At 43.5% G+C, this 21,922-nt stretch overlaps 1 protein-coding gene and 1 pseudogene across 3 annotated transcripts in view; both read left to right on the top strand.

The window, feature by feature from the left end:
• Adcy8 (adenylyl cyclase 78C) overlaps positions 1-21,922 on the top strand; it is a 339,012-nt gene that overhangs the window by 221,816 nt on the left and 95,274 nt on the right. The gene's annotated exons all lie outside the window — the stretch shown is intronic.
• On the top strand, positions 5,389-6,843 carry LOC135696919 (uncharacterized; annotated as a pseudogene).

Raw genomic sequence — 21,922 nt, 5'->3', positions numbered from 1 at the left:
AATGGTCGTAGTTTGGACCTCTGCTTCGTGAGCACACAGGACAGGGCTCCATCAATTTCCTCGGCTCCTTGTGCACTAACTAAGCTAGTTCCACATCACCCTCCTCTAATTGTCACTGTTGAGGACAAACTCGTGCGTGATTTTGGCGACTATACTGCTACGGTTTCTTATGACTTCCGTAAAGCTGACCACCGTAGCATCATAGATGTATTGTCTAGCATGGTATGGGAGAACATCCTTGATCCAGATGACGTTGAGGCTGCAGCGCAAACCTTTTCACATGTCTTGGCATATGTCATTGACAGACACGTCCCGAAAAGAACTCACCACAAAGTGTCTCACCCTCCCTGGCAAACGAGAGAGCTACGTAGGTTGAAGTCAATCAAGAGAGCAGCATTGAGAAGATTTACGAAGTATCGCACGCTTCCTCTGAAACTACATTATGTGAGGCTGAATCACATGTACCAGCGAGTCAGTCGTGAATGCTTTTCAAATTTCCAACGAGGCATCCAGCGCAAACTTAAAGGGTGTCCACGATGAAATTGCCACACACAAAATTTATTCGCAAAATTCGAGTTTTCATCCGATTGCCATCAAATTTTCAGGGATTGAGAAATAACTATTAAACTTCATTTTACCATTTTACTCGTATTTTATTTACAGTCCATATGCAAATGCCCGCACCTTGGCCTTAACCCCGGCCATAAGATTCTGCACAACCTGTGAATCAACCGTTTTTTGCATGTAAACCCATACTTTCTTCAGTTCCTCGACTGTCTTCACTACCTTAGGTCGTTTAAGAAGGTGCTGCTTCATAATCGCCCAGTACTTCTCGATGGGGCGGAGCTCCGGAGTGTTGGGAGGGTTGAACATTTTCGGCACGAAATTGACCTTATTGTCCGCATACCACTTCAGCACGTGAGGCCAAATCCGGCCAGAAGATTGTTGGGACGTTGTGGGCCTTCAGGAGAGGAAGCAGCCGCTTCTGGAGGCACTCTTTTATGTACACCTGTCCGTTCATCGTGTCCTGGGTCACGAAAGGTGCACTCCGCTTTCCACACGTGCAGATGGCTTGCCAAACCAGGAATTTCTTCGCAAATTTGGACATCTTCTGAGTGCGGACATGCTCCGGAACGCTGAACTTATCCTTGGCCGTGAAAAACAGGTTGCCGGGGATCTGTTTGAAGTCGGCCTTCACATATGTTTCGTCGTCCATGATGCAGCATTCAACTTTCGTCAGCATGTTGAGGTACAACTTCCTGGCACGGGTTTTGGCGGACTTGTTCTGCTTCTCGTCGCGATTGGGGGCCTTTTGTACCTTGAACGTTTGAAGCCCAGCCTTAGTTTTGGCCTTCTGGACAAAACTTCGGCTTAGGTGCAGCTTCTTAGCCACATCCCTAACGGAGGCGTTCGGATTTCGGTTGAAGGCCCCAACTACGCGGTTGTGATTTTTGGTGTTGTACGGAATACTTTTTCCTTCACTTCTGGGCTTCCGATCGGTGGTCAACCGTTCCTCGAACCGCTTAATCACTCGCGACACCGTGGAATTCGCGATTCCCAACGTTTTAGCGATGGAACGATGCGAGAGATCCTTGTTCTCGTGATGAATGCGCAAGATTTTATCACGCACGAGCTGTTCTTTCGACTCCATTTCCGCGAGTTTTGATCACAGGACTTTAAAACTTGCAGGATGTAAATAATGCACTATGAACTAAATCCACCCAAATTTTCATTAAATTCTACCCAACGGTTAAAAAGTTAGAGCAATTTCATAGTGTGGCAATTTCATCGTGGACACCCTTTAAGCTACACCCGAAATCCTTTTGGAACTACGTGAACGAGCAACGCAGGGAATCCGGCCTCCCATCGTCTATGGAATTCAACGGAGAAGTTGCTTCCACTGTTCAGGATATATGCCACCTTTTTTCCGAAAAGTTTTCCAGTGTATTCACTAATGAGACACTAACTGACGACCATATTAACCTGGCTGCCAGGAACGTTCCAGTAAACGATCAAACGCTGGGTGCAATTGATGTTAATGCAGAAATGATTTCTAAGGCCGCGACTCTGCTCAAGTCATCCTTCAATCCTGGACCTGATGGAGTTCCATCTGTATTTTTGAAGAGACATATTGCTAGCTTGTTAATTCCGCTTCTTCGCCTGTTCCGAATGTCTCTCTCAGGTGGCATATTTCCATCTTGCTGGAAATTTGCGCATATGTTTCCCGTCCACAAAAAAGGAAGGAAACGAGCTGTGGATAACTATCGAGGAATTACATCGTTAAGTGCCGTTTCGAAGCTATTCGAGCTAGTGATTATGGAACCGTTGCTGTCCCATTGCAAGCAGTTTTTGAGTGCTGATCAACATGGGTTTACTGTCGGCCGCTCTACAACTACCAATCTGCTGTGTCTCACATCGTATATAACCGAAAGCATGTCGGATCGGGTTCAAACGGACGTTATTTATTCAGACCTATCCGCAGCATTCGACAAGTTGAACCATGCTATTGCGATTGCTAAACTCGGCAGGCTCGGTGTATGCGATAATCTTCTGAGTTGGTTTCGATCATATCTTACCGGTCGGCAACTAAAAGTTGCCATAGGAGATTGCAGATCAGCTAGCTTCTTCGCCACATCAGGTATACCTCAGGGAAGCCACATGGGACCGTTAATTTTTATACTGTACTTCAACGACGTGCATCTGGTCATCGAAGCTCCTCGGTTATCATATGCAGATGACCTCAAAATCTTCCTACGAATCTGCTCCATTGCTGACTGTCACTTTCTTCAACGTCAACTGAATGTATTCGCTAGTTGGTGCAGGTTAAACAGAATGGTAGTGAACCCAGCCAAATGCTCCGCTATTACGTTCTCACGAAAACAACAACCGATAATATTTAGCTATGACCTGCTTGGCTCGACAATCGAACGCGTGAATCAGGTGAAAGACTTGGGTGTGATCTTGGATTCGCAGCTTTCTTTCAAGCAACACATTGCATATGTTGTTGATAATGCGTCAAGAACTTTAGGGTTCATTTTTAGGATAGCTAAAAACTTCACTGATATCTACTGTCTAAAATCTCTCTATTGTTCGCTTGTTCGATCGACGCTTGAATATTGTTCAGCGGTTTGGAACCCAAACTACAACAACGGTGCCGAGAGAATTGAATCTGTTCAACGTCGCTTTCTTCGTTTTGCGTTGCGTAGATTGCCTTGGAACGATCCGTTTCGATTACCAAGCTACGAAAGCCGTTGTCAACTTATCGACCTAGAACTTCTCCGGACTAGAAGAGACACAAACAGAGCCCTTACCGTGGCCGATATCCTACAAGGAAGGACAGATTGTGAGGCTATCCTGAGGCAAATTGACCTGAATGTTCAACCCCGACCGCTTCGTAATAACCTTATGCTAAGACTGCCTCTACGTCGCACAAATTATGGAGCGTACGGTGCGATTTGCGGACTGCAGAGAACATTCAACAGAGTTGCATCTGTTTTCGACTTTCATCTTTCCCGTGATGCGCTTCGTCGAAAGTTTTCTTCTGTTTTTCGCCGGCAGGAGTTAAGATATTGACTATAAGATATACGTTTTTTAATGTTTTTTTATGTTATGACCATGCTTGAATGTAATTTTTTTTTACCATAGTTGATAAGGTTTAAATCATTGGGGCTTCATCCAGCCTGTTGATGTAATTAAATAAATAACAAATAACAAAAAGGAGATTCAACAGTTTTCAAAGCTTTAAAATCTTAATTTTGTTGTTATTTTTATCTCGAAGAATTTTCCTTTCGAAAAATGATGTACGTCTCCGAATCTAGATTAGTTTCCCAAGATCTTTAATTACGATTTTAATTTTAAGTCCGGGAGATTCAAAGCAATTTCCAAACCTACGACTGGATGCCTTCCTTCAAATAACAACTGAAGTGCGGTAAAAATCGGTAGAACTGTTTCAAACACACAGTTGGTACTTGAGCGGGTCGGTTTTCATCTCTTTTTGCCAGTGGTGGCGGGGGGGGGGGGGGGACACCCCTCACCATCCCTCTCCAAAGGGGGAGTTTGGTAAAGAGAGATGAAAAAATCGAATTGTACCTTCCTTAAAAGTTGTCCTAGCTCGCTATTCTAATATCTATATGCAATATTCACACTGCCGTACTCTAACGGAACTATCAACTCTATGCTTTCATCTACTCCATCTATCGTATAAAAATTATCACTACAGTCTGTTATTTGAAATTAGCATCTTCAACTATGTCAAGAAGTCGTTTCTTCAATAGGCGATTGTTTGTTGGGTATGCAACCCGTACTTAGTTCTAATAAGTGGCAATCGAAGCATCTGGTTGTTTCTCAAGGACCTAGGCTGCACATTGATGTTTATTTGTTCCAATAAAACTGGGAAATCAACTCGATTCTGCAGAACATCAGCGACAAACATAGCTCTTAGAGTGCCGCGACGAGTGTTGGGAGGTTCTTGGTGTATTAATGAACAAAGTTCCTCATAGGGGGGCGGATTAGAAGGATTACGCCACGGTAATCGCTGAAGTGCATAGCAAATGAATCTGCGTTGAACTGACTCGATTCGCTCAACTTCATTATGAAAAAAAGGGTTCCAACATTTGCACCATATTCTGATGTAGATGGTACTAGGGAACAGTATAACAGTATAACAGTACACATCAGTTAAATCCTTAGCTATCCTAAAGATAAACCCCAAAGATCTAGAGGCTTTGTCTACCACGAATGAAATGTACTGTTTGAACGTTAGTTGTGAGTCCCAGGTCCTTCGCGTGACTTACTCGTTCGATTGAATTACCCATGAGTGTGCACTTGTTAGTATTCCTCCTCGATGGAACGCAGACACCGGTCAACGTCTTCGGGCGTCTCCGGAAGGACACCGTAGTCGACAGTGGAGTCGACCCAGTGTTGGACCTGATCCCAGCTGACGCGATGGTTGTTACGTCGGGAAGCTTGGACGGATGACGGATGAGCCCACATCGGTCACCACCGGATAGTGGTCCGAACTCAGCTTCTGGTGGGTCACAGCTTGCGACATGTTGCTGACGAAGATGTCGATGGTGGAGTGAACGCCAGATAAGCTCAACCGGGTGAGAGAATCCGGCGATAATATGGTGTAGTGAGCCTCTTGCAGATCGTCATTCAGGATTGTGCCGTTTTGGTTGCGTCGACTGTTGCCCCAAGCCTGGTGTTTGGCGTTCAGGTCGCCAGCGATGATGTACTTCTCACGCCGTCGAGCTAGTCTGATGATGTCTCTCCGCAGGTCTGCTGCCGACCCGTCCCTGATGGTGACTTGTTTGAAACAGTAGGCCGCACTGATGGTAATAGGGCCGATAAAAGTGGAGAGTTCCACACCCACCGCTTCGATCATCTTGAGCTGGAAACTCGGTAGCACTGAAAGCTCTTTTCGAACTGCATAAGCTAGGCAAGACCAGCATCCAAAGGCAAGACGTCCTGAACCACCCACGCTATGCCGAACTCTGCAAAGTTTTGAAATACGAAGCACGCTCCTTTGTGATGAACGACATCACGGAGAGCTTGAAGATACTAACCTACTTTGGGGTGAGGTCGAATAGCGAGATTATGACAGTGTTCCTACAGCTGCTTCGCCATCAGATCAACGATGTCACGTTGGATCACATTGTATTTCTGGATTTTATACTGAAAAAGATGGACAGAAGTCCATTGGTCGAAGCGCTACAGTTAGCGCTTCCGATGTTGCTGCAGATTCAAATCTCCTACAAGATGGATCACGAGAATGTTCAACAGTTGGTGGATCTCATTGGGTTCGTAGCGCAACACCAGGTATCTGATCGATGCATTATGATGCATTAACGAATGTCGTCAGTGCACTTACAATGCACGGCACAAGCATGAGCGGATCGCATGCTGCTGATGTTCTAAAGACTCTAACGGACTTTAATACATTAGAGCAGCCTCATTTGAAATTGTTGGAAAATGTTTACCAAACGTTGATTGAGAAGATCGATGATACCAATTTCAAAAACATTGATTTCGTGATGAAAAAGATTGTCGAAAAGAACCTTGACAAGTATCCGATGTTCTACAATGATGCCTTTTTCAAACGCTGTGCCCAATTTGTGGTGGATTATGACATGGGAATTAATGAATGCGCTCTACTTCCAGAAGAAGTTGAACAAGATTGCTTACCTGCATGTCCCATTGCTGGACTACATAGGGTCTCAAGCGGAGAATCTATCGATTGTTCCTAACTCGGGCATCATAGCCACTGTAGCAGCATTCTCGAATGCCGACTACCGACCACACAACTGGGAACCGATCAAAACGGAAATAGCTCGACATTCATCCATAACAAACCCATCGATTCCGTGGATTCGCTACAACTTGGAGTTGTTATCGTTGGGCATCTTCAACAAGTCAATGCTTGAACAGTATTTGGATGCTGCCGCATTGGACAGAAGCATGAATCGTAAGACGATTGTCGATTATCTGCAATTGTTGGAACTCTCACAAACGCTTCAGCTGCTCTTCCCGGAATACGATGGACCTCTGCCGGATAAGCGTTACATCGAAAAGGTAACCAGGGTGTAAGTAACGGTAACCGGGTGTAAGTAAAAAAAAAGACATGTTAGAACACATAGGTATTTTAAAATTGGTTTTTACAACAGCATCGTCGTCCTATGCCTGCCGAAGAGCTACTACGCAGTGAACATCAACCGACTGCGCGGTCGCTTTGCCATGCACATCAGGACGATTGAAGCGCTGGGAGTTTCCGTTGTGCCCATTCCGGAAGCTGAGCGGTTACCATTCCTGGAGCGGGAGGTGCGAGCGAAGGTGGTGAAGACCTAAAGCGATGGCCGTTCGGAATGGTTTAATAAACGGTTATGAAAGTACATTTTGCATGATTTTCTTTATTTCGATCTCAATAGTCGATACAGAAGAGAAAGCACCACGTCTATGAAGCTATTAATTTGGGAGAAAATGTTTACAAGATTCAATGCTTTTTTATGGTTTTGCACGCGGTATATTTTGCGCGGATCGAAAAAGTATATTTTGAGGCTACTGACAGAAATTTCAACATTTATTCAAACTATTTTTTCTGAATTGAAAATGTAGCGCATCGCAAGTGATTTTTGATTCAGTTTCCACCGCGAAGACGAAGGACCAAGTGAAGGGTAGACTCCTTCTGGATATTGTAGTCGGAAAGGGTACGACCATCCTCGAGCTGTTTACCAGCGAAGATCAAACGCTGTTGATCTGGCGGGATGCCTTCCTTGTCCTGGATCTTGGCCTTGACGTTTTCGATGGTGTCCGAAGGCTCGACCTCCAGAGTGATGGTCTTACCGGTCAAGGTCTTCACGAAGATCTGCATACCACCACGCAGACGAAGGACCAAATCAAGGGTGGATTCCTCCTGGATGTTGTACCCACACCAACCTTGTATCTAGTAATTCGTTTCTGGATTTTAGCTTTTAGTGGCACTTGCCGTTGGACCAATTTTATATGCATACTTGATCTTCCCCAGAATTTCCTAAATTAAATATATGTTCAAAGCTTTTCTGCAGAATCTCATGATCCACCCGATGGTGTTGTTGATTTGCAAAGGCAAACTTCGGTTAGTTTTGTTTACAAAAGCTTATGCCATTTTCTAATGTTACGCTAGATTTCTTGAATTTTGTTCAGGATATCTGAACATATCAAAAGTACACATAACTTTTATGAACTTCCCTAAAGCCAATATTGTTCCTCAATGCGATAGCCACTCCTCCTCCGCATGAGCTGGTCCGGTCTAGCCTTACGAGCAAAAAATCGGAGAGGTGAACATTTATCTCCGGCTTCAAGTGTGTTTCGGTGATGACGACGATGTCAATGCTATATTCATTGAGGAAATCATCGAACTCAATGATTTTTCTCTTAAGCGAGCAAGCGTTCCAGTTGACTATTTTGATGGCTTCACGGTCTATAATTTTGCACGAGAGACATAACTGCACGAAGCTGTTCAGGTAATGTCTTGGTGGTGTGCAAGATTATGATCACCTCAATCACGAGGATCGCTAGTTCATCGCTTGGGAGTGGGGAATTGTCATCTGACTCACCTGACACAGCACAGACGTACGATAATCCCGGGGCAGTAGAGCCATGGCTCGGCTGGGCCGCAGCAGAAGTGAGGCGATGCTGAATTGAACGGTGGCTGGAACCCGCTTGATGATTGTTCAACCACTAGCCAAAATTTAAAAAATCTATTTACTCACAGTCTTTCAAAAATTGCCCATTCAGGTGCACGCTCAATTTTGAGATATTTACACTGTATATATTTTTTTTAATTGTAAACAAATGTGATGTTGCGTTGGAAATTAGTCCCCCTCACCCATATGTCACAAATTGGCACGTTTTCTAACCTCTCTCGACGTAATTTATAGATGGCCTCTAAGCAACTAAACGCAGTCATCGGCTGTATGCAATTTAATAGTTCAATAAAATGTACAAAATTAAACTTCAATCACCACTCTATCGTAACAAGTATGTATGCATACGAAATTAACCGCTGTTGGTCAGCCGGTTATCACGTGATCACCTTTTAGGTAGCTTACAAAGGTGATGATGGCTTCATCATCATCATCATCTACCATACGCTCCGAACAGCCGCGAACCAACAACCGTTTGATGAGCGTGATAAAGTTTGTCAAAGCGATTGTCGATAATGCTCGTTCGTCTGCATGGATAGGGTCGACCCCCATCCCATCTATGTAGGTATGTACATCATGTTCTTTTGACTCAACGAGCTAGCGAGGACGAGGACCCTCTAGCAAGCAAACACAAATCGTTTCCTGTTCCGCTCGAAGAATGAGGGGGGGCAAGGGCAGACGAAATGCGATGGAAGGAAATTGACCTCATTTCTAAACCAAATTTCCATTTTTAGACCAGATCTTTGTTACAGTGATTGTAGCTGTTGTGCTTGGCTGGTTAATGCGGTAGGCTTGAAAAAGAATGTCGCCTACCAGCCAGGGAAGACATGAGTGACTGGGCTTTCCGAGCAATGTGATTGCCATCGTAAAGTGGAATCATCCAGCGTGTTTGGCGCTTTCATGCGTTTCATCTTCTGTTACACTTTCTTGAGTGGATTTGATTGGGTTTTAGTTGACTCATCCATTTGTAGCTTTAACATTATTGATTTGATGACACATACACATCCAGCCATACTCTGTGCAGAAATGAATAACAGTTCAACTTAAGAGTTGGAATTTTTGTCGCAAAAAATCGAAATGAAACCTGCTGATGATCACTGATAAATGGACAATCGTTTCTCTTCGTCTAACATCCGCAAACCCGGGAAGGACCCAACGCTAGCTTCAAGCTACAGACCAATCAGCCTCCTTTCAGCGCTGAGCAAATTGTTCGAGAAACTCATTCTCAATCGTTTGCTCAAGTTTGTCGAGGAACACAACATTCTCCTACCGGAACAGTTCGGGTTCAGGAAGGGGCACTCCACAAATCATCAGCTAGTACGGGTGATGAATAACATCCGAAGTAACAAGGCTGTATCCAAGTCTACAGCCATGGCATTGTTAGACGTTGAGAAAGCGTTTGATAATGTCTGGCACAATGGGCTTGTATACAAGCTTTGTAACTTCAACTTTCCTTTGCATCTTGTTAAAATCACCCGTAGCTACCTCCAGCAAAGGTCGTTTAAGGTATCGTTGAATGGTTGTCTTTCAGACACGTTTTCCATCCCAGCAGGAGTCCCGCAAGGCAGTCTGTTGGGCCCCTTGCTTTACAGCATTTACACTTCCGACATTCCTCCCCTTGGAGACGGTTGCGTGTTTTTCCTGTTCGCAGATGATACCGCAATAGCCGTCAAAGGAAGGATGCCTCGCGAAATAACGAACAAACTTCAACGATGCCTTGACGCCTTTGCTGATTATGCCACCACGTGGAAAATCAAAATCAATGCTTCCAAAACCCAAACAATAATGTTCCTCCATCGGCAATCTCCCAAACTAAAACCAGCTCCCTCTTGTACTGTAATCATGGATGGCACAAGGGTTGAGTGGTCCGCCGAAGTAACCTATCTCGGGATGTTGTTTGACGAAAAGCTCCTATTCCGCTCGCATGTAGAGAAAACCGTAGTCAAGTGTTCCACCTTGGTTAGGAGTCTGTATCCGCTGATTTGCCGCAGATCCCGCCTCTCAAGGGTGAACAAACTTGCCGTCTACAAACAAATCATAGCACCTGCGATCCTCTACGCAGCTCCGGTGTGGGAATCATGTGCACAGACTCACAGGAACAAAATTCAGGTCGCTCAGAATAGAGTGCTGAGGATGGTTCTTGATCGTCCTTTCGACACTAGAATAACAAATTTACATGAAGAGGCAGGCATTGCCAAAATAGATTCCAAAATTAACGAAATTAAGACTAAATTTGCAGAAAAATGTAATTTATCAGAACATGCTTTGATAAGCAATTTGTATATAGTAGGTTAGGTGTACATAGTAGTTGTAGGTTAGTTGTAGTTGTAAATAGTAGTTATAAGTAGTCTCCTTTTTCAAATTTTAAAACAAACCAATCCCACCAAGGTGGTCATTCTTAAAACAGGCCTGATAGGACTAGGAACTGTAATTAATAATAATTGAAATTTCACAAGAACTAAAGTTGAAAAGACGCATCTGTGTCACTTAAAAAATTCATACATGTAAACCACACAATCACAAGAAATAAAGATCATTTAAATGCCCTCTTCGTCTAACAAAATGTCACAAGAAAAAGTAAAAACAGAACGTAAAAATCCAAATCCCAACGAGTCAGGAACCGACACAAAATTTTATGAGATCGGTGACATCTGATAAAAAAAATCTTATTTTCTCTCAACGACTCTATTGACTTCTTTTTCCCAGCATTCGTTCGTCACGCGGCCAATGAGATCAACCCAAGATTGAGTTCAGTTTACTTATAATCGCAAAAAGTGCAGGAACTCAGCGATGAGTAAATTTGCCTCATGTTTTCCCGTGGAAAATCTCAAAAATCTGCCGGACAGTGAGGAAAATTGACGAAAATTTTACTCAGTCTGGGAAACTCTGGAAAAACATGAGGCAAATTTACTCATCGCTGAGTTACACTTTTTGCGAATTATGAGTAAACTGAACTTAAATTTGTGTTGATCTCATTGGCCTTGCAAACTCCGAAACAAATAACCTACTTCTTCTAAAGTCCTACAGTAAAAGTATGGACGTCTGTCAAAAGTTTGTTCCAATCGAACCGTCAAAATGCACCACTTTGCTCGATTGGAAGTGCTTTTTTCAGTTTTGTGGTGACAGTCGTCCATACTTTAACTACAAGGCTTTAATTTCTTCCCCATCGGTACTGTTTTTCGAGTTGCTGAGGACAGCATTACGAGGATATAAAAGTTACTCACCATTTCCTTCCACCCTCCCCAGAACCCCACCTAAATAGGTACCTACCTAATAATTGGCACCTTTGGAGAACGTTGCAATTCGCGGTGGAATGAAGATTTATGTATACCCGAGCCGAGATCAATGAGCAGCTGCTGAAACAGAAGAAAACTTTTGCTTGTCTTCGGTATTGATTTATAGCGATACCGTGGCAGGCAAAAATCTTTTTCTGTCAAACGGAAGCCGATTTCCCATCTATAGTTCAACAGAGAGTGTGATAATTTCATTAGCGTGTATTAGCTTTTCCCAGTTTGCGGCCATGTCATGGCCTGAAAGCGTTTTCATTTTCATTTGTTGATGGACGGATTATGACTAAGCGAACTGAGCTACTGCCGCTGGCTATCAAGCCGGGTCTCTCGTGGATACTGGATGGAAGGATGGAAATATACCAGCAAGCTTAGTTTTATTACATGACTGAGTTTTGTGTTATGATTATAATGTTTTTCTTGCACTGTAATCACTTGCTAGTTAAATTGATGGGGATGTGACAAACAAATCTGCTAGCATGTAGTTTTAACGGAGTGTTTTTGTGCCAGAAAACTTTTTTTCGTTGATTTGTTTTCCGTGCTGAGCACCAATGCTTCTGATGCCAGGGAGGCAGCTCCCACACCTGGACCGTACCTATCGACCCATCAAGCTCATGAACCGGGGACCAACGGTTTTACTTGCCTTCCGAAGGAAAGCGTGATCAGAGGTGTTAGGCTTCAGAACATCCCGACGGCGCCGACTGGAATTGAACCCAGGCCTTTTGGGGTGAGAGGCTATCACGCTTACCACGACACCACCGGCACCGCTAATCGTCAGAAAACTTAATGATTAATCAATGATAAACAGTCCAACTTAGAGTTTGTGAAATACTTCTGCACCTGTGGATTCGGCTGTCAGAGCCATTGCAGTTCCTCACCTGGTGACCGAAACCCATGCACTTGAAGCATCGCTCCAGTTGCTTGGTAACCCGAGGAGTGGCTTTCAGCGAGCACACTTACCACCCAACCTTGACCTTGTCCGTATCCAACAGCTGCAACTATCGAAAGCCGTATCACCGCCCTTCGCATGCTGCCGTACGCCTTCCTCATCCGGATTGACGTCGGGATATCTCCCAGGTCGCAGTGCATTCTCAACGCACTTCTCTTCTGTAGTGATTTCGTCCAACCACTTGTAGCATCCGAGCTACTCTCTATATTTTAGAAGGTCTTACGCTGTCCTTTACAATCAGCAGTTAAGCCATAAACTGTAACCGTTGGGTTTTGCAGACTTTCCAAAACATCTGGAAAGCCCAGCCGTAAACAATCATTGGCCATTATCACCCTGACAATGCATTTAGCATTGTCAGGTAAACAACCCCTGTCCTTCGTTAGAATGCGGCGCAATGATTCACCTTAGCGCACGCCCATGTTTATGTTTGGACTTTCTTCTCTACGCCTTCTCCACTCGGGTCAGTAGGTAAAATGTAAACGTAGTATTTAAGTAAGAAGAATACAATAAATGACAGGCATTAACACTGTAGACACGGAAGGCACGCGTATGCGCTGCTAGTTTTTCTTTCCGACGCCGAAATCTCAACGGAACATATTTGACATATTTGACACTGTCTCCTGGGATAGAGCTCTTACGCTCGCCCCTTCACTAAGAGACTTTCGACGAGCTGAGCTCTTGATCGAAGGATCCTTCTTCAGCTCAAAGAGCATCTCGCCTTTCTGGGTGCGCTTGGTTTTCCCCACGTTCTCTCCTAGTTCCTTCAACTCCGGATTCTCTTGAACCTTGCATTGGAGTGCTGCATACGTCATTTTGTCTTTTGCTTCGACGATCAGAGCATCACCCTTACTTTGCTCCCGACGAGTCTTCGGTATCTCCTTCATCTGTTCTTCTCTCTTCTTCACTTCTTTTTCCTTCCAGTTTTTGCACTTCTCTTTCGGCTTCTTGATGGTACGCCATCCTTCCTCCTTGTTGTCTTCCTTGTCGTTCTTGAGTTTTTTCAACTCCTCTTCCTTTTCTCCGAGCGTGGATTTCGGGGTCCCTCCGGCGTCTTCTGTGCTTCAGTGCCCTTTAGGAAGTCACGCCTCGCGTCCTCAGCACATTCTGTTCACGTTCGGCAGCAAGCATTGTTACTTCTGTGGGAACAGAGCTCTCTATTATGGCAATGCCCCAGGTCCCTGGTCCAGAGCCACGGGGACCAACGGGATGGGCTTTCCACCAGCCTCTTTTGTTGGCTTAGCTCACGACTCTTGTAACGAGGTTACAAGAATGGAACGATTTTCCGATTTTCTATTTTGATTGACTTTTTTTTCGCTTCGAATTCAAATCGGCTTGGAATCGAAGCAGCAATATTCGAGCACTTTTTTGGATCGGTAGCGCCTCTGGTGGTCAATGTAAGTACCACTATACATGCCTATCAAAATGCATCTCTGGAAGGACACTCATCTTAAGTGAGGAGCACCAATTTTTAGACTGATAAGGCATCTCGCGTCGATTCTAGTGTAAGATGACTCTGCAGAAGTAAAACCCCAATCAATAGGTCCTTTCCAAGTCAGACAGCAACCCATGCGGACGTAGTCCCAAATTAAACAAAAAAAAAATGATATCGAGGAAGAGTTGCTAGCGGTTGGAATTCATTAGTACATCGTTACAGAATTTGGAAAATTTTATTGAATAGTGTAGAATTAGATTAGGCCCAGTGTACGGAAACAAGAATTTCCGAAGTAAATCAATCATGATGTGCCAAGATGGCGAGTGTTTAATGTTCAGTGTGTTTTGTGTGTCAAATTAGATTTTGAAATAACTGCTGTATCCAGTAAAACAGCATTGACCGTTGAATCTGCTGCTCGAGGCTCAGGTAATTTTGGAAAAAAAAACTGCATGAAACTGTTTTGTGAAAAGTCCCTTCAATTTGATGCTAATGCATGTGCGTAAGCTTTCTTTGTTTCGTGAAGGAATCGATCCTTCACGCGAAGGTGTTCCTGCCGGGTTCTAGAACCGGAGTGTAGGTTGCAGAAGATTTCGACTCGCTACGTCTTCTCTGGGTGGACCCCGAAGCTTGGCGGCTTGTAGGCTTGCCCTCGTCGTCCGGCCAGTGGTTACAAACGCACCTACGGGCCAAGGGAGGAACTCCACGACTCCCAGGAACCGTCTCCGGAAGCCAATTGCCGGTACGTTCCGATTTTTTATCGACGGTCTCGAGACAGTTGACGGTTCGAGATAGCTAATACCACTCGAACACGTGCATGTTAGTGCGAGCGCGCTACGGTTAGTCTGGACATTGTTACTGCTAGGGTGGGGTACCTAGGGGGCTACCAGGACAAACACCTCGGCGGGCTTGGCTAAGCAACGGCCTACCAATGAGGGAGGGTCATTCAACGACCTCTTTTGATGGCTAGCAGAGCTGGAGAACTATTTCTGAGTCTCAAGGTCGGCTGGAGTACTTTACTCGGCAAATCAGACCTCGGATAAGGTGTAGTAAAAAGAAGCTGGTGAAATACAATTTTACCATTTATTTCCCTAATTTAACATGGTGTGTGTGTGTGTGGGGGGGGGGAGGTGGTGTGTAATACCTGACCGGCCGGTGGCTGCTGGAATTTACTGGTGGGGGTGATGGTGCTGGTGGTGGTGGTCTCGATGATGGTGGCTAGCTTGATGGCGGGAAACAGTGAGGCTGATGAAGACTCGGTGAAACCGTCTGGCGACGCCAGTCGGTTAGCACAATGGCGGACTCTGGCGAACCAATGTTGGCTATGCTGAGAGTCTGTGGTTCCAGGCTTGGAAATGGCAGACTTGGATTTCACGGGTGTGTGGAGACCTGCTCGGTACCATTTGGGGTGTAACCCAAATCCTAATCTTACCGAGTCCAACCTCGGTATCGTCGAGAGGCCAGTTCTCCACCAAAAGCTACCCTCGCAACTAACGGGTCCTGACTCTCTCTCTCTCTATCCACTACTGCTACTACGACACTCTTACTCTTCTTCACTAAACTTTTAACGGATTTTAGCTTATGCTACTGCTCTTGTTTGAGTTTACTTGGCAAGTGGCGGAAGAAGTTTCCGTGCTACTCGCCGTTCCCTTTCTCTGTACTTCTCGTACCCATTCTCCTATGTTCCACTGAACTCAATTTGTTGGCTCATCACCTATTCCAGCAGTTGGTAGTAAACTGTGGTAGTGTATAGTGTACTAAAACTAGGGGTATCAAATTGGCAATTATTATTCAAATTTAAATGGACATGCAGAATACGATAAACATACAGAAATACATCAACAAAGTTACAAACGGTAACATCATCAACCACTCACAGCATCAGAACAAGCACCACCACCAGTACCTTTACCAAGCATCACCGAACAGCACCAATACCCCCAGCATCACCACCGTCATCACTATTACTACCAGCCGAAACGCATCCATCATCGCACCGAGCTCGAGCCAGGCAGAGAAATTCAAGGTCAGATAGTTTTTTCACAGACAAACAGACATAACACTCGCAAGTTGTTCATCGATCAAGCATTTAACGGACAATTTAAAAGTATCGTAGTTGGTAGTACCGCCACCTGTGGCGCGCATAGTCAATTCCCTTGTGTTTGACGTTTACACACTACCGCCATCTGTTCAGTGTAGTGCCCACCAAAGTGTACTCAACAGATGGCGGTAATGTTTTAGCGACGATGTTTTACAGTGAGAAATATTCAATGAGTTATGTCTGTTTGTCTGTGGTTTTTTGTTCTTCCACTATATATAACTTGAAGTAGTAAACACAGTCAGTCTGGCGATGTCCATTTTATATACTCAGACTGAGGGACTCAGTAATACCCCATACAGACTATGGCTTATATCATGTAATATAGACTGTCTTGCAATGAGCACTCATACATCTAGTTTTCACTGAAAATCCAATGTATGAGTGCTCATTGCAAGACAGCCTATATTACATGATATAAACCATAGTCTGTCCAGGGTATAAGGCACGGCCGTGCAAATTGGAATTCCAAATGGAATCTAGGAGTTAGGAGATAATAGCCCTTCGAAATCTGGAATTATACTCCCACAGAAAATGAATGCTTGCTAGTGTTGTTATTGGCTGAAGAAAGGGTTATTATTGGCCGGTTCGATCGAATCTTAAGTTCCCGTTGGGTGTTCCCGATTTAAGTCGAGTATCGTTCTACTCGTAGGTTGATTGGTCGGATTCAGTTAGGTTTTTCTTTTTAAATTTGAAGGACTCGCCCTGAGTCTCGCCGGGTAAACAATCTTGCTGCTGCACATGCAAAGTGAAGTCAGTTAACGAAAAATCCAGAATCGGTTTCAATCTTATTTTTGATCCGTTACACTCTTCCCCAGGTCGTATCTCGACAAGGAGTGGGATGGTGCGGCTGATCAGGGCGCAAATATCCTTCTACTCGGTCTTCTTTTAGGCACTTTTTATTTAAGTTATTGCGTTACTTACAAATAATAGGGTGTGTGTGTGTGTGGGTGCGTGAATGGCCAGCTGGCGTGCTGGATCGTGGATCCCAGGGCGGATGACCCGGCGGATGATCTGCTACTGGCTTCGGAGTGACGCGATTTCGTGTCTCCCGACGCTCGCTTCGTTGACCGCTCCGACGGTCTAGACAGCGTTCGGTTGATCGCCAGTGATTGCAAGGAACTTCACACTCGCTGGGGGGTTGACCGCTGACGGTCTAGAAAGCGTTCGGTGGCTCAACGCTGAACAGCTAAGGACAATGGGTCCTGATTCTTTGATTAACGCGTTCCTGAGGGTTTTTTTTTCACTTAATTTAACTGGAAAGTCACTTCGACTTGAATTGTTTGAACACTTGAATTGTCTGAACACTTGAATTGTTTAAACACTTTGACTTTGTCTGTGAATCTATCGATACTAGTCTGTGAACTATGCTCCAAACCTCGTTCGAGAAGAGCTGAAGTGGAAAAACACTTACCCATTCGATCTGACCCAGTAGTAACCTCGATTTCCTATTTGACCATACCCCCTGTTTCCACCCGTCATAATTTCCATTAATTTCTCTCTTCTATGATCCGATCCTGGTTGTGGTGTCTGTATAGGAAGTGTACCTTATGTTTAACAAATTGTGTTCTGATAATTTAAATTTGACCGTTTCTTTGGAGTGGTATTGTTAATCTGTTCTGCTATCTTTTACACATTTTCATTTGTTTTTAATAAATTTTGTTTTATAACATAGAACATTAGATAAATAAACAATAGCTTTTGGTATAACAGCTATATAAATAGCTTAATATAATAAATAACTCAATAGCATGTTGCTAGCAACAGTCGGCCTTGCTCGTTCATACTTAATAGCAGTATGGATTGCCGATACCTACACTCACTGTCATTGCTCAGTGCTGCTGATATAGGGTAAACTACCCAAACGGTAACAGCATGGCGGATTTGATGCCCGTCACCATTTCCTTTATTGCCTTGTGAACGTTGCTCTTATCCTTGACGAAGTCATGCAGTTCATTCAACCGGTGAACACTCGTGTTTATTTCAGTTACCATGGGAACGTAATTTGTGATTAGCCCCGGTCCCTTTCAAATTGTATCATTATTTATGTACGGTCCTTATATTTGAAATGACGTTTCATATTCATCTAGTGATGGCCGATTTTCATTTGAATAATCGATTATTGATTAACGAACCGAAAAGTAAAATATTTGTATTCGGTTATATTATACCGATACAAGCATTAACTTCTCCAGAGGATCATCACCGATTGTTTCAAACATGCGCTGCACTGTCATTCGTGGAAAAATGACAGCACAGCTAACAAAAAATAATCGATTAGTTGTTAATCGAGTAATTAAAAATGGGCCATCTCTGATTTTGGTGTGATTGTTTTGATAAAAATGAGCGCAAAATTTCAACTCTACCGAGGGGGCAGCAAAACCACAAAATTACCTTGTATACGGGGGGTATTCATTTGATGAAAGGGACCGTGAAAGAGGACACTAAAATAGAAAGTTTTTCTTCCGACAGTTTCATCTTAGTATTCATCTTTGGTTCATTGATCCTCCTCCTGACCTCCAGCATTTCGGTCTACCCAAGCTGCAGTCCTTCTTAGGGTGTGCTACTGCTGGATTTCGGTGTGAACATCTGGCGTAGCACAAGACCTACCTCCCTTGGAGTCCTTGCTGCTCACATTGGGGCTTACTGCTGCTTCTGGAAGTCGCTGTAGCCACCAGGTTCAACACTGGTGACCTCTGTGCATTACGCACCTCAGTTTACCTCAGCTAACTGGTGCTTCTAGTTCACTGATCGTTTCTCCACTTTGTGATTTAGCCATTTAGCTCCCAGCGTAATCGCGTTTTACTCGGCTAACCCCCGGCGGTGGATTCAGCCTACTCCAACGAAGAGTTCCCCTCTGCCCTACTCGGGGTATTTTCTTAACGAGCATCACTCCATTGTCGTATCGCATGTGCTTCATTTTGCTGCTAGCCTTTCACTTTTACTTTGTTGACTACATGGTACCGGAAAAGGTAGGGTAGAGCGCTACTTCGTCGTAATAACCCATTTCCGTTCTATCGATCAGAAAAAAAAATCTATACAGTACTTGTTCGCTGACTGGGCGATCTTTAACTGGGCTGCTTTTTAATTGGGCGTTCGTTGCCCAGTTGAAAAGCTGTTATACGTCAAAAATAGACGTCACATTTAGTTTGACATTTAGTTGTCATAATTGGTAAGGGACATTCGAATGGAATATTAAGTGATAATGTAACTAATTTGAAATTATTTTCATTTCATATTGAAATCAAGACTTAAAAGTGTTATGACCAAAAGCATTAAAGCTTTCTAAACTAGTGAGATTGAATGCTGTGAAAATAACTATAACAAACTTTGCACTGTATCAATTCAATGCACATGATTGTTTTTAACGTTGATCAAACAATCGATTGAAGCTCCCCTCAGTTTTTTTTACGTTTGACAAGCCAACCCAGTTAGCGAGTGGAATTCGCTAACTGGGCTACGCTTTTAGTCCAGTTAGCGAACAAGTACTGTAATATCAATGATGTGCACAAATCAATAATAGGTTTGTTCCGATGAGTTAGTTCATTAGCTACAACATAAATCCTATTAGAGCGCATTGTATGAACATTTACGATCATTGTTCTCAAAACAAATGAAGCGCTCCAAGCGAATCCCCTTTTTCTACGTTTATCGGTAGGACGAAGAAAATCTAATGGCGTTTCAATGCGTTAGAACGGAATTGAAACCCGTAGGACGAATTTAGAATCTAGAAGCAGTATTAGATTTTAACAATATCTCAAAAATTTGTGACTCTTTCTCAAATCGAACGGAAATGAAAGGTGGCCGATGTGAAATGAGCGAAAATTAAAATTTAACACAATTTAAAGTACTTCAATGCAACATTCCATTTTTATTAACAATTGACACATTTTTTATTATGTTATCTTAACTAATTTCTGGAAGCATTCACTTGTGTTTTATACAAATAGTATCAATGTTCCGGGGCCTTCCTTAGCTCAGTTGGTAAAGACACAACTACAAAGCCAGACCAAGCTGAAGGTGGCTGGGTTCGATTCCCGGATGGGTCTAGGAATCGGGTTGGAAAATTTCTCGACTTCCCTGGACATAGAGTATGAATGTACATACTTTGCCACACAATTATGCTAATGCAAAACTGGTACAGGTATCGAAAGCTCTAAATTAATAACTGTGGAAGTGCATCTAGAACACTAAGTTGAGAGCACGCAATAAGCTAATATGCGATGAGCAAAAAGCTTTAAATGCGAAGAAGAAGAAGAATATACATGTTCCGTTATATCGTATCTTCAAGTGATCTTCACCTGCGCCACATTGAATTCAGGCTCTTTGGAACTACATGTGGTGAAATATGAAACGCACCTTTTAAAGTGAATTGCATTTTGATTTGTTTTCCGTGCTGTGCATCAATTCTACCGACGCCAGGGAAGCAGCTCCATACCTGGACCCTACCTATCGACCCATCAACTCATGAACCGGGGACCAACGGCTTTACTTTCATTCCGAAGGAAGGCGTGATCAAAGAATCTATGCCGCAGAAAATCCCGACGGTGCCGACTAGGATTGAACCCAGGCCTGCTGGGGTGAGAGGTAATCACGCTTACCACTACACCGCCGGCGCCGCTCAATGTCATCACTTACTCACACATGAAATCTGCCTCGATTAACCTGGCAGAACGCGCCCTAACCAAAGGGTAGGGATTTGAAATTTATTAAATATACTGAGTAAAATCAATTTGACCGAACCTAAGACATAACCATTCAATTCATGCATTCAAGTTTATCAACTGTCTCTCCTCAGTCAGAGGCACCAATAAATGGTATCACAAACTTGTTCTTAGTGATGAACTGCCGAGAGTGAAACCGCAGGTTCCCCTCTTCGAACAATACCCAATTCAGCCACAATGACCACGACAGTGACGTTAGATTTCCAGTTTAATTTGCGTCTTCCATTCAACTCACTCAAACCAGAATGGCTACTAGTTTACCAATGCTCTTCACGAGGTGGATCGGAAGTGTCCCAGCACGGCTGGTAAAGCCGGGGAACCCACAATAGGTACTGCATACATCGCATCTGTTATCGCAACAGCACCACCGACCGGCAGCAGCAAGAAAATCGATGCTGATAATTTGTGTGTGCTTGCTGTATAGATACAGTAACAACAGATTAGGGTTGTTCAAAATACCGATTTCACTCCACCCAGGATGGCCACTGAACTGAGAAAACCGGGACAACCGGCAATTAACCGGGATTCAAAAACAACCGGGAAAACCCGGGAATTTGATTGCAGTCTTAAAATACATGTTCAGTATACATTTTAATAAAATAAAAATTAAAATTCGTAGTCCGATATCTCCGATATGTAACTACAAATCTTGAATATTTCTTCAATGTACACACCTGCACCTTCCCGACAATTACGCAATCGACACTTGTTCGCAATAGATCGCCATCGGACCAATTACGCTAAATTTGGACCTGTAAATCAGATGATGACTGTTTATAATCATCATTGTGAAATGATTGACCTAAATATGCCCTCAACAGAATAAAAAATATATTTCAGAACCCTGCGAAGTCATAGAACATAAGTCCTAATGTTAATATGTAGTCTACGATTTGATTGATTGACGAATAAATAAATCATAATAGAACATGCGTGTTTCTTGAGATTGGCGAGCTATCAATTTGTTAGTTATGTTTCAAAAATCAAAATGATTATTTCGCTTTAAATATCTTAGCTATCGTGAATTTCAATCAAAACGTGGCCTTAAGCTAAGTTGTAGCTGATTAATTGATTCACATATGATCAGATAGCATGCTTACTCATAAATTATATGATGATGATGATTGTGGTTTACCACCCATTGTAGCACGGACACTAAGTTCGACAGCAGTGGGCTCTCTTCTTTGTTTGTCTTAATAACCTCTAATTATTCTTAACATGTCGCTGTATGAAGGGCAAAAAACGGATTGGGTAG

Source organism: Ochlerotatus camptorhynchus, unplaced genomic scaffold (genome assembly GCF_037179485.1).
Source record: "Ochlerotatus camptorhynchus isolate MF236.1 unplaced genomic scaffold, CSIRO-AGI_Acam_v1.1 ptg000007l, whole genome shotgun sequence".
NCBI classification, from domain to species: domain Eukaryota; kingdom Metazoa; phylum Arthropoda; class Insecta; order Diptera; family Culicidae; genus Ochlerotatus; species Ochlerotatus camptorhynchus.
Note: the sequence above shows the minus strand (reverse complement) of the source record. Positions and strands in the feature narration are given on the sequence as shown.